Genomic DNA, 12,214 nt, shown 5'->3' with positions numbered 1-12,214 from the left:
TGAATTCCTTTTTGGTAATGAAACACAATTTGGCAATGAATTTTAATTTATTTGAAATTAAAAAATCCCTTTCGGCACGCCGGTAGGCGGAAGTAGATTTCACCAGTGCTAAATAGGGGATAAAAAAGATTTCCACGTTTAAGTTAAGAAATACTTCAAATTTACTCAATACGACAGTGGTTGCATGTGAAAAAAAGTTTCACATGTTTAGCATAGGACAAGCCCCTTCTTACAATTCCAGCAATATTTTGATCATCCCTTGCAGTAAGGATTGGTCTTATCAAAAATTGTTTCAGACAAAAGTTTTAAGTAATGTTTAGAGGGCTAACCATCACTTTAAACTGATTCGATACTGTGCCTATTAAGGGAGGTATGATTTTTTTTTGTGTTCGAAACCCATTTTTTCCAGCACCTGGGCCAATAGTTGGTGATATCAAAAAATTTTACTTACATAAATTTTAGGCCTTATCCAAAGAATAGTAGGAATTTTAAAAGAATTCAATATTTTACTTAAAAAGTTATAGCGATATTTGCTTTTCGAAAAAGCCCGGCCGTTTCCACCCCCATGGTCCGATTTTTCCCATTAACGAACTCCACCGAGATTTTGGGTTGTTATGTATCAATTTCAAAGTGATTGGCCAAAAATTACGGCAGTTATCATGTCCAGAAGAAAGTTAAATATATATATATACTTTTGAACTGACAATGGTTTTGGGGTCTGGAGGATGTGAAACGTGAAGATATGTCGAAATTAGCCGGAAGTCGAATCATGGTACTCGTTACAATAGGTAGATTTTTTTTATGAAATCATCCTAATTACAGAATAAACAGTGAACAAGAGTAGGATACGTAAACAAGTGCTTTAGAAACCAGGTATTTTGGGACGAAAACTATCCTTTTACTGTACAATCTTTTACTCTACTAATAATAGCAATCATTAATTCATTTATTAAAGGAAATGAAAACAGGCACAAAATCGTCAGACTACATAATTTAGGCTATCCAATTTAACAAATTTAGTCATATCTCACATTTTATCAAGCGATTTCAAAAAATGAGGTATCTTTGTTAAGAATAAAATGCATTTCATTTAAAAAAACATAATTTAGTTTAATCGGTTTTTTTTTTTAGCAATAGAGTACGTATTTATTTTTATTGTGATATTAATATAAATCAAGACACTATTATATTATGTAACGGTATTTTTTTAGTAACATTTTTTTAACAAACCTCATGTGTTTTATATAATACAGCAAGACCTGCAGAGAACATAAATAAAAAGTAAGTAGCAATATGTTCGTACCAGGAAATATCATAAAATATTTGATTAAATAATAAAATCTACAAAAAATACCGTTACGACGATGAAAGATTCACAATATATATAATTTTTTTTACTGAATGATCTAATAAACCATTGTGGAGGGTTGTTTATCTTGTTTTACGTATCATGTGTGAAAGATTGTTCATTTAATACCGTTCACCCCATCTCACTATCAGTTATCCATAATACGTTTTAGTCAACTCACTTCTTTTTCTTTTTTTTTGTTAGGCACAATTACCATAACTGTTGTAGGTTATCCTACATGGATCAAAAGTTATTCCAGAAAATTATACACAACTATTCATAAGAATAGTAAGCAGCAAATAAATAAAAATGTGCTTTCCTGTTATCTCACTAAGCTTTTGTACAAGTCTACCAAAATGTAGGCTATACTCAGTCTTATAAGTGAAACCCTGCCTTTATAAGCGATTATTTGTCTTGTAAACATCATTACTGTAAAATAAAGCAACTTTGTTTAGCAATATAAGCATCTAGGATGTGTCAATCGCAAGAGGAAGACTGGAATAAATAGAATAAGTAAAAAATTTAAACAACCCTTTCTCGTTTACAACTTTTTTTTTGTTTTGTTTAACCTCCGGGTCCGCAGTCAAAAAATTCTTTCCGCAGATGATGAGATGAGTGTTTTGTAGCGCTTCTGAAAAATGCCATGCCTGACCGGCATTCGAACCCAACGCCTCCGGGTGAAAGGCCGAGACGCTACCAGTCCCACCACGGAGGCCGGCCCTATTTTACATTTAAAAGAATTTTACTTACTTCAAAAAGAAAAACTAAAAAAATTTAAACAAACAGTTACCATAATGCATTTTTAATATCAGAGAAAATTTTCAAGTGCCATCTTTCTGCCCAAATGGATTCATGGGAGTATTTAACATCTAAATTACACGTTTTTTTATCCCAATTTATAAAATCGATTGAATTTTGAGATGAAAGTGGCAATTTTGGCCATATGAATCTGAAGAAAATCTTTGATGATTTTTTATCGAAAGGTCGCAAGGTATCAAACTATATGTACGTGATGGCTAATCAATTATACCACGGGTTACATCTAACCACTCAAAAAAGGTTTACTGTCAAACATATGGTCGATGGATGTCAAACACAAAGTTCTCTTTCAACACACACACACACACAAGGATTTTTATCAGAAAACATAATTATGATGATTTATAGACCACTCAGTTTTAAACGAGCTTCAAATTGGATCATATCATTGAGCTACAGAAATGACAATCTACTTTGCAACGACAATCAATAAATTTAAATTAAAACAAAGTTTAAAAAAAGGAAATGCAGTCTGATTCGAACCGATATGCCTTCCCCTTGTAATCCAAATATTTCATTAATTAAAATTTATTTGGCAATAATTCTGGACTTATGATACACTACCATGTAGTCCAATTCTGGACTTATGAATCTGCTATTATTCTACCACTTATGATACATCTTTGAAAAACTCTGAAAAAGGGCTTATTACTGCAATTAAGAAAATTTTTAAAATCCAAAAAAAATTTGGTTTTTGGGCTTTTTGGACATTTTTGGTCAAGTCGATTGCAATCAAAAAAGAAGGTGCACAACTAGATATTACAATAGTCCTAAATCCAAAATTTCAACATTCTACGGTTAATCGTTTTTTAGTTATGCGAGATGCATACGAACATACGTACATACAGAAGTCACACCGAAACTACTCAAAATGGATTCAGGGATGGTCAAAATGGATATTTCCGTTGGAATCTGAAATCCAAAATTTTTCGCGATCACAATACTTCCTTTACTTCGTACAAGGAAGTAAAAACCTTGCCTTCAATATAGGATAATTTCTAATATACAAAAATTAAACAGCGTGCGGGTGACAATTTTGTATATAGTATAATTATTTTTTTAAATTTATTTAAAAAAAAAATATATATATATAGCCTATGACACTCCGGTAACATAAGGATTCCAACGCGGTGTCATACATCTAAATCGGTTCAGTCGTTGAGGGAGACTGATACATCTAAATCTATAGTCACGAGGGTGAATAGGGTAGGAATAAGATATCCGATGTTGCCAAAGAAAGTAGAACAGAGAAAAAATTATAATGTATGCTATTAATAAAAGAAGGAAGTTCCCCTACTGAGTAAAAGCAGTGTATAGAATCCGTTATTAGAAAATAAATAAGGGATTCGTTAATTTGCGGTTTTATACTTTATCTTCTCCAGTCGTCTTATAGTTATGACGTATATTAATAATCTCTGGCATGAATCAGTTTATTTTTCTTTATTAAAAAAACCTTCACTGTAATATCTTACAACTGTGGAATTGAATATCAAGTGTTTATCAGTGAACTTCCATTTTATCGTAAAATTGTACATGTATTCAGCTCTGTGAAGAAATCAACAGGAAATCATTATTACTTACCTCCGGAATGAAACCATTACGGTATTGAAAAATAAAAATATTACTTATTCATCACATTCTATAGTACCCAGTAGTAATTTTATTCATATTAATTTAAATTAATACATAATAGATAATTATTATAATACCACTGCATCAAACTAACTACAAAACGAACAGATGGGTAGTTTTTAATGACTTAAAAGTACTTCTTTATTAGCTAGGCGCGATACTTATAAGATCCATCTATCAATACTAATACGCGTACAACTTTACTATTGCTATCAGAATGCTTTATGGCATGGGATATTTATAATTTTTGAGAGGCCACACGAATTTTGGAAGTGATTTGTACGTAGTATCAAATACAATTAATAAAGTCTTTGATACTTAATAAAATAACATTAAGAACCAAATATTAAAACGGTAACGTTATTCTAATGAATGCTCTAGAAAGCTTAAATATAAAAAAGGAGAGGACGTAACAAACGAAAGCTGGTGGGTGTATAACATTAAGATAGAGGGAAATTATTAGAAGAATAATCCGGGTTATTAAAAGGGAGAAACAAACAGAAAACTGTCATACGAAACCTACTTCATATTAATATAGAGATATTAAGCGATAATTAATCTTTCTTCTAGTCTTAATTTTTATGATTTGCAATATTATATTAATATTTAAACGATTTATAAAAAAAAAATTAGTTATGTGAACAAGTCGACTAAATAAACTGAGTATTAAATTAACTAAAAAACGGGATTGTTGACTGTAAATAATTGTGGAAGGTACAGCCAATGCCCAAAAATAATCTTGTTGAAGCTCAATTTCCAAAGACACCAAAAATGATTGACGAGGAAGTATCTCCGATTTTTTTGTTGATTCTATTTCGGAATCCGACATCCACTTTTTTCAATTTCTTTTCCAAATCACTGGGTATTTGGCTGTAAGAGAAATGATAAATATAATCTAACAAAACTTAACCTACGCTTGCATCGCTCGCTAACCTATTTTTTTGTATTTCTACTCGTCGATTTTATTCAAACATGGGTCTTCCAAATGTAGCTGAGAGAGATACAGTATAAGCATTTATAATTATAAATATAATCTAACCAAACTTAACTTACGCTTGCTACCGTTGGCTAGCGAGCGTAAGTTAAGTTTGCTTAAATTATATTTATAATTTTTCTATAAAAAACGCCAAATACCCACTGATTTGGAAGAAAAAAGTACCGAAAAAGTACCTTTTTTATTACGTAAGATGCTCAAAGGAAAATCAATAAACAACAGTTTATCGAAACTAAAGTAGTTAACAGTGTACCAAGAAAGTCTTAATGTTATATAGTAATTGGAAAATGAACTCAAGACACTACTATTAGGTTTAAAGATGAGGTATAATATGAAAAATCTAATGCTTTAACGAATAGACATATCGGAAATTGAATGTGACGTCAGGATCAGATCGCATCATAAACGGAGGGAGAACACACATGTTGGTAGCTTGGCGATGAAAAGTTTCCCTCCAGCGCAATCTATCCATCAAATGTCAAAGAAAAAATTCAACTATAATTTTTTAAACGGAATATTTTACCTAAAAAATACACGTGCATCAATTTCCGCCTAATAATAAAGAACCTAATACAAAATTTCATAAAAATTAGGAAAATTAGTTTCGCATAAACTAAATTACAGGAGATAAATGTCAAAAGTTTTAATCAATGAAGCACAAGTCTTTAATTTTAAAAAGAAAATGAAAATCTCAATTATAATTTAAAGATCTTAATTTATTTTATAATTTTAAAGAAGTCATTAATCTTTAAACATTTTTTTAAACTCTAATTTTTTATTCTCTTTGATCTTTAATTTATTTTTTAAAATACCTGATTTTACACAGACTTACTCAAGGTTATGAAAGCGTGACAAAAAAACTGAAATATCAAATTTCAACTATGTTATATAATCATTAAATATTTTTCAAGCCATTTAAAAATCAGAAAACAAATTACAAGAATAGAATCATACAGCAGACATTAAATATAAATTGTCAGGTATTTGTTCCTTCGTAATTCGATTAGAACATAGCTAATACAATATTCTGAATACAATATATGAAAAGTACATGTCATCGACATATATTAAAGAATCCTTTGAAAACTGTACAATGAACGGGATAAAAATAATTAATAAGGCTACTGTAGAATCAAAATTTTTCTATAAAATAATATAGATAAATTAGATTAATCAATATTTTAAAAAAGCTAATATTACATCGTAAAATTTAATGAATAAAATCAGATGGGATTATAAACATAAAAATGTTTTATATTGATACGCGGGTACCGCATCAGATTTTGCAAATAAAAATGCGACATTGACAAGGACACAATGAACTATTGTACGTAATAAAATAAGTAGCAGTGTGCGAGTGGTGGCGGGTATATTGTTCTGGCAGGTCACGAGAGTACACGTGGCTCACACTCAATACTTCCCGCGCATTCATTCATAATAGAACTTGGACCAGGCGTCTATAGCCTGTTAGTCCTTCACACCTCACCGTAATCACAGTACGCGGTTCAGTTTACATAACACATATTTAGCGAACAGAATACACAAATACATAATATAAATGTATCGAGTAACTTCAATTAGATGTAAAGCGAATCAACAAACAGCAATTTTTTTTCTATTGTAAATGTGTTTTTTATAAAAAAAAACGTACCAACGGTATTTCGAAATAAAAATGTATTGTCTGTAACTGGGACTAGTAACATTTAAGTCATTTCAGTTAAATGTAAGTATTTTATAAAGTTTTATATATAATTCTAAAAAATGAAATAAAAAGATATTACAGTATATAAAAGATTTAAAATAAAGTACAACAATCCGATGTAAATTTTGATTTAATAATATCAACAATCTTATAACTTGTTATAATATTCCACAGATATTAAAAAAGGTTAATTAAATTTCAACGATTAAACGTGCACTCAATAGCCATTGAAGTACAATAAAATATATTTCAATAAATATTATTAAACAAATGAAATGAATTAACTAACAGTAATCACTTTTTAAACTTTCCAAATTTCATGAAACTTTTAACTTCGTTCGTTTTTAAAAGTTAAATAAAACTGTACTAAATCGTTGAAAAAGATCACTTTTTCACGCTATATATATATATACACTAAGCTTAATACTTACACTGAACAATCAATTTCTAAAATAATTTCAAAAATTTTTAATAAAAAATAATACAAACTAACACAGAAGTATTATAAATTTAATGAAACCTATTAACATAAAATGTTCCTAAAAAACTTAAAAAAAACTATAGGTGACTATGCAGAATGTCCCGAGTGCGTTGTCAAAATTTAAGCAACTGATTCAGGACATCAAAATAAATAAGAATGTTCATGTGGACAAATTATTTATCTCACTTTATTTTCCTTGCCATTTTGAATTTTTTCAAATAAAAATGTATACCTTAAGAACAAATTGAGATATTTCAACGAAAATTGATGTACATGTACCCAATAACATCTTTAACAAAATAAATAAGTTTACTAATTTTATCTTGGAAAATTCCAAAATGGCATTTTGATTTTTTAATCATTAATAGCTCCGTTTTATCGAATTGTGTTTTATTAAATGATATTTTAAGTCTTTTATTGTTAATGAAATGGCATTTTATTAATTTAAACTGGTTAATAAACTGAAATGTTTCAGTTGTTAGTTTCAAATGTTAGTTGTCACATGGCTGACAAGTGGATCACTAATAATTGTGCAGTCTAACAATTTTCTATCTGTTTTCACTTAAATGAATTAACAATAATTCCTGTTATTAGTAAACGAATATAGATAGATTGATGAAAAAGTCGTCTATCACTGAACAGGAATGTTTTATTTAAAAAAAAAAATTAAAAATATATATATATTATGTATAGATATATAATTTAATAAGAAATCACTAAAAATACAGGTACAAATTGAAAGTAACTTGCTTCCTATTTGGCAATGAAACAGGACTTTTTAACAATTTATTTGAAATTAAAAACTATAGAATAAACAGTGAACAATAGGGTATATATAGACAAGTGCTTAAAACCTAGACATTATGGTTAGGAAATTTTACAGTTTAGTATCTTTTTGCTTTGAAACGACCGAATGAAGAAATGAATTTCTGAATCGATCTAAAGGTAATATTTCTTATATAAGATCAAAGATTGATAGGTTCCAACGGGTTGCAGACCAAGGATTGATTGGGTTTATAGGTCCCGATATCGATAATAAATAGAATCCACCTTCCGAAAAAAGTGCAGTAACAAACAATGACGTCCTTTTAATGACATCTTCCAACCACTGGGCTTCCATGTCATCAAGAATTCCTAGGGGCATCAGGGTACTTACACCCCCAATGCAGCAGTTAACTGATCAACGATGATTTATTGATCAGCAACAATAAAACTCTCTTGTCCTTGAAAAAATAAAGAGCCATCCAAGACAGGAAATCAACGGTTGAACCCGATCTTGATAGAAATGCACATTGATAAAAGAAAACAAAAAAAAACCATCGTGTTAATTTATCGAGTATTTTGTCAAAACAAGAAAAAAATATGATGTGGACACCACATGACTTCTTGTACGCTTATTTAATTACATATAAACATTTTTTGCTGCACTTCATTTAAAATTATTTCATTTGAAAGTGAGATAAGATACTCCAATTCTTTATAAAGTAGACAGTTACACAATTGCATTGTGGTGGAAACCACATTTCATCACATTTTTTTGTGGTGTTCCACATGTGCCTTCCCCTTGTAAGATCCAAATATCTCATTAAACTAACTTTTATTTGGCTATAACTCTGGAACCAATGAAAATACCACTTATGATATATCTTTGAAAAGCTCTGAATAAGGGCTTATTACTGCAGTTAAGAAAAAGTCCAAAATCCAAATGTTTTTGGATTTTGGCTCTTTGAACACTTTTGGTCCTGTCAATTGCAATCAAAAGGGGAGGTGCACAACTAGATGTTATAACACTCCTAAATCCAAAATTTCATCATCCTACGGATGATGAAATAATACATACATACGTATAATACATGGATAATACATACATAATACATACATTATGGATAATACATGGATAATACATACGTACGTACAGACGTCATGCTAAAAGTAATCAAAATGGATTCAGGGATGGTCAAAATAGATATTTCCATTGAAATCTGAAAACCGAAATTTTTCGCGATCATAATATTCCTTTACTTCGTACAAGGAAGTAATTAAGTCCGAAAATAATCGTCATAACAAAAATTAAGGCAATGTTACGTCAGAGAAACTGAAATAATTTTGATAAATTGAGATTTTCCTGTTTAAGGTAACAAACAACAATGAATAAACCAAACAAGAAACACATCTAAACAATTTTTTTAAAAAAGCAATATACGGAGTACGGAAGGCACGTTTTTCAGCTAAATGTGATACATAATAGTAAATAAATTAATTTTCATTTATACTTACAATCAGTATTATGGTTTTACAGATTTTTAATATGACATATTAAGATGAAATATACGCAAATTTTCATGTGAAAAAGAAAAACTAGCATATAATGAAATATATTTTCTCAAACAATATCAGTAAAAAAAAAAAAAAACAATAATTAAACTACACTAATGATAAAACGACTTAGGGATAACTAGTACAATTTTATTTTGACGTAATTTTGTAGGCAGTTGCGTCCCTTGTTCGATTAAGCGTTAAGTATATTAAGCCATTTATATTATTTATTCGCAGTATTTACGGATATCAATTTAATTTTAATTAATTTCTGTTTATTGGGGAAGAATAAAATCCACGATCAATATTCATTATACTTCTGTTTTGACTGAAATTACAGTTGAGTTTAAAATTGTTTGGGGATTTTCACAAATGTTAACCATTAATGGAATCTATCACGTCAAGTGATCTAAATGAATAGATTCAGTCGATCGAAATATTACAATAGATTAGGCTACGTTCCATTAACAACTTGTGATCAAAATTAAGATGTATAATTATTTATAGATGTAATTCAGAATTTCACTAAACCCAGTAATTAACTTTTATAAAATTAAATGATTTATTCGTATAAATAAAGGTTATTCCCATTTTTTTATTACCGTATCGGGTTGTGTTAATGAAAAGGGCCCGTAAAATATCGACTAATTAATTAAAATATGTTTATATTAATAATAACGTGGTAAAAAGAAAGACCACAACAGTGCTTTGGAATGCCACAGTGATGATTGTTACAGTATACGCTGCAACGCGTGTTGTAGCGAATATCAACAGCATATGTTGTCGCTACGTCTAGAATACGTCATCAGTACCGCATCGACGCGAGCAGGGAATTTACTCCCTCGCTCTAAACAAGGACCTGCTTTATAAATTGGCTTATCTCTCTTTGTTGCGCTTCCCTATGTTTACAATTCCCCTCAAATCCCCATTCCACTACACATTCAACTCGACCCGACAGCCCCTCTTCTATATCCATTTACTCTAACCCTCGATTTTCTCATACCCTACCGGTCGTCATCCACCCTTCTATAATTCTGCCCCCATACCCCATTCTATTTCATTCCAATACTACAACCAAAATCTCAACCCCTAATATTCTGCATTATGCTACGTTCATACAAAGGTATGTATTATACAACAAAAAAATCACTATAAACCTGAATATTGCAACCTTTGAATTATTTAAAAACCAGATTTCATATAATATTAACAATTTAAAAAAAGTTAAATTCTAATAATTGTTTAGAAAAACATTAAAAAGAAGCTGATAATTTTAACTAGTAAAAATAAACAGCTACAATAAAAAAGAAAAGAAAAAGAAAACATGTAAATTATAACAGAAGTATTTAAATATATTAAACTTATAATACTAAGTATTATTTTAATTTTTATTTCCAATAAAAAGTAACAAAAAAAAGTTCATTTTTAAAATCTTATACATAAATTATCTTTTATCTTTACCTAATAGATTAATATTTAAAAACATTTATAATATATAATAATAAATATTATGAAAAGAATTAGTTATACATAAATTTAAAAATCATTTTATTATTATAACTATCAATAAATTATTCTGCTTAAGAAAATTTAAATAACCTATCACAAAAGATAAATCAAACTTGAATGATTGTTTTTAATAAGTAAAATGAGAAATTCTACGTAATAATATATAAGTTTTAACAGTTTAAAATCACATAAGTTATTTATTTAAAACAAAATAAAAAATTAATAGGCAAATTACTGCAATAGACTAATTTTAATGAATTATGAAAATAAACTTTATGTACAAAGTTTACTTTATGATAAAGTTACAAATACGTAACAGTAACGAATTGTCAGTTTCCGTTACTAAATTGAAAAATAATTGATCTAATATACAGTTAACATGTGCGTACAAGTGTATTTGTGTAAGCTAACACATAATTAATACCATTACTCAGCACATACTGATAAATTGAATACAAAAATTCTACAAACACCGACATAAAGTGTACAATTATGATGTATTTCATATTACGTATTATTACTGGTATATTGAAATTAATACATTTAACTGGAATCGATGATAAATTTATTCGTACAGAATTACAAAAATATCGTTAAAAGTTTTTAAAAACCATGAGGAGAAATGTTTTTGAGAAAGTGTATACATTGTGTCAAGTCGTTGCTAGATACTCTTTACGTATTCTCCTTCCTCTATCCATTCGCTGCGTAAGGATTTATCAATACAGTAGTGGAGGGGGAAGAATGTTTGGAGGAAGCAAGGAGAAGAGAACAGCGCGCTGTCACGTACCCTCTCTTTTTAATTCACGCTCTCAATCTCTCTCTTGTACGTCAACAAACATACTTACGTTTTCACGAACGTACACTCTACTTAAAAATCAAATTTGATTTTTACAAATAATAAAAAACAAATTTAGTAAGCAAACGTGCAGTAAAAACTATCAATATAAATACTAACTAAAACTGACTGACCTTTCACTCGGAAGGATATTCGGTCAGAAACGATAGCACGACAGAAACGAGTGAAGCATACCGTCAGAAAGGTAACAATATCCAATGATTCCGATAAAAATTATATTTATATTACACAACACAACACTCGCGTATCCAGATAGGTTCGGTTAGTAACAACACAAAATAAAACACAATAAAGCTACTTGAAAAACCAAGCAGCTGTTATAACAACAAACACGGATCGACCGTCCGCACAGCAGTACACTTGACTCCAATCTGTCCCTTCGTTTCGCGCTACACGTCGATGCCAGGCTGTTTCTCCCACTACCGTACCTAGCCGCCGTAGTGCATGCCGGGAACTGTTATCGAACCCCTCCGAAGCGCAGGCCACGCCTGAGCCAATCACAACACTTTACGTCACTGCAGTGGGAGACAGCTCATACACAATGGATAGAACTGCAA

General features: G+C 29.8%; 1 protein-coding gene across 1 annotated transcript in view; it reads right to left on the bottom strand.

Moving 5' to 3' along the window:
- Positions 1-12,011, bottom strand: part of LOC142319204 (uncharacterized) — a 303,925-nt gene extending 291,914 nt beyond the window's left edge. Inside the window, exon 1 of the mRNA XM_075356219.1 lies at positions 11,771-12,011. The gene's annotated coding sequence lies outside the window, so the exon portion shown is untranslated. The remainder of the gene's footprint in view (positions 1-11,770) is intronic.
- Positions 12,012-12,214: the final 203 nt, after the last annotated feature.

Source organism: Lycorma delicatula, chromosome 1 (assembly GCF_047948215.1).
Source record: "Lycorma delicatula isolate Av1 chromosome 1, ASM4794821v1, whole genome shotgun sequence".
Classification (NCBI taxonomy): Eukaryota; Metazoa; Arthropoda; class Insecta; order Hemiptera; family Fulgoridae; genus Lycorma; species Lycorma delicatula.
The sequence above is the reverse complement of the archived record's forward strand: the minus strand, read 5'-3'. Positions and strand labels throughout refer to the sequence as shown.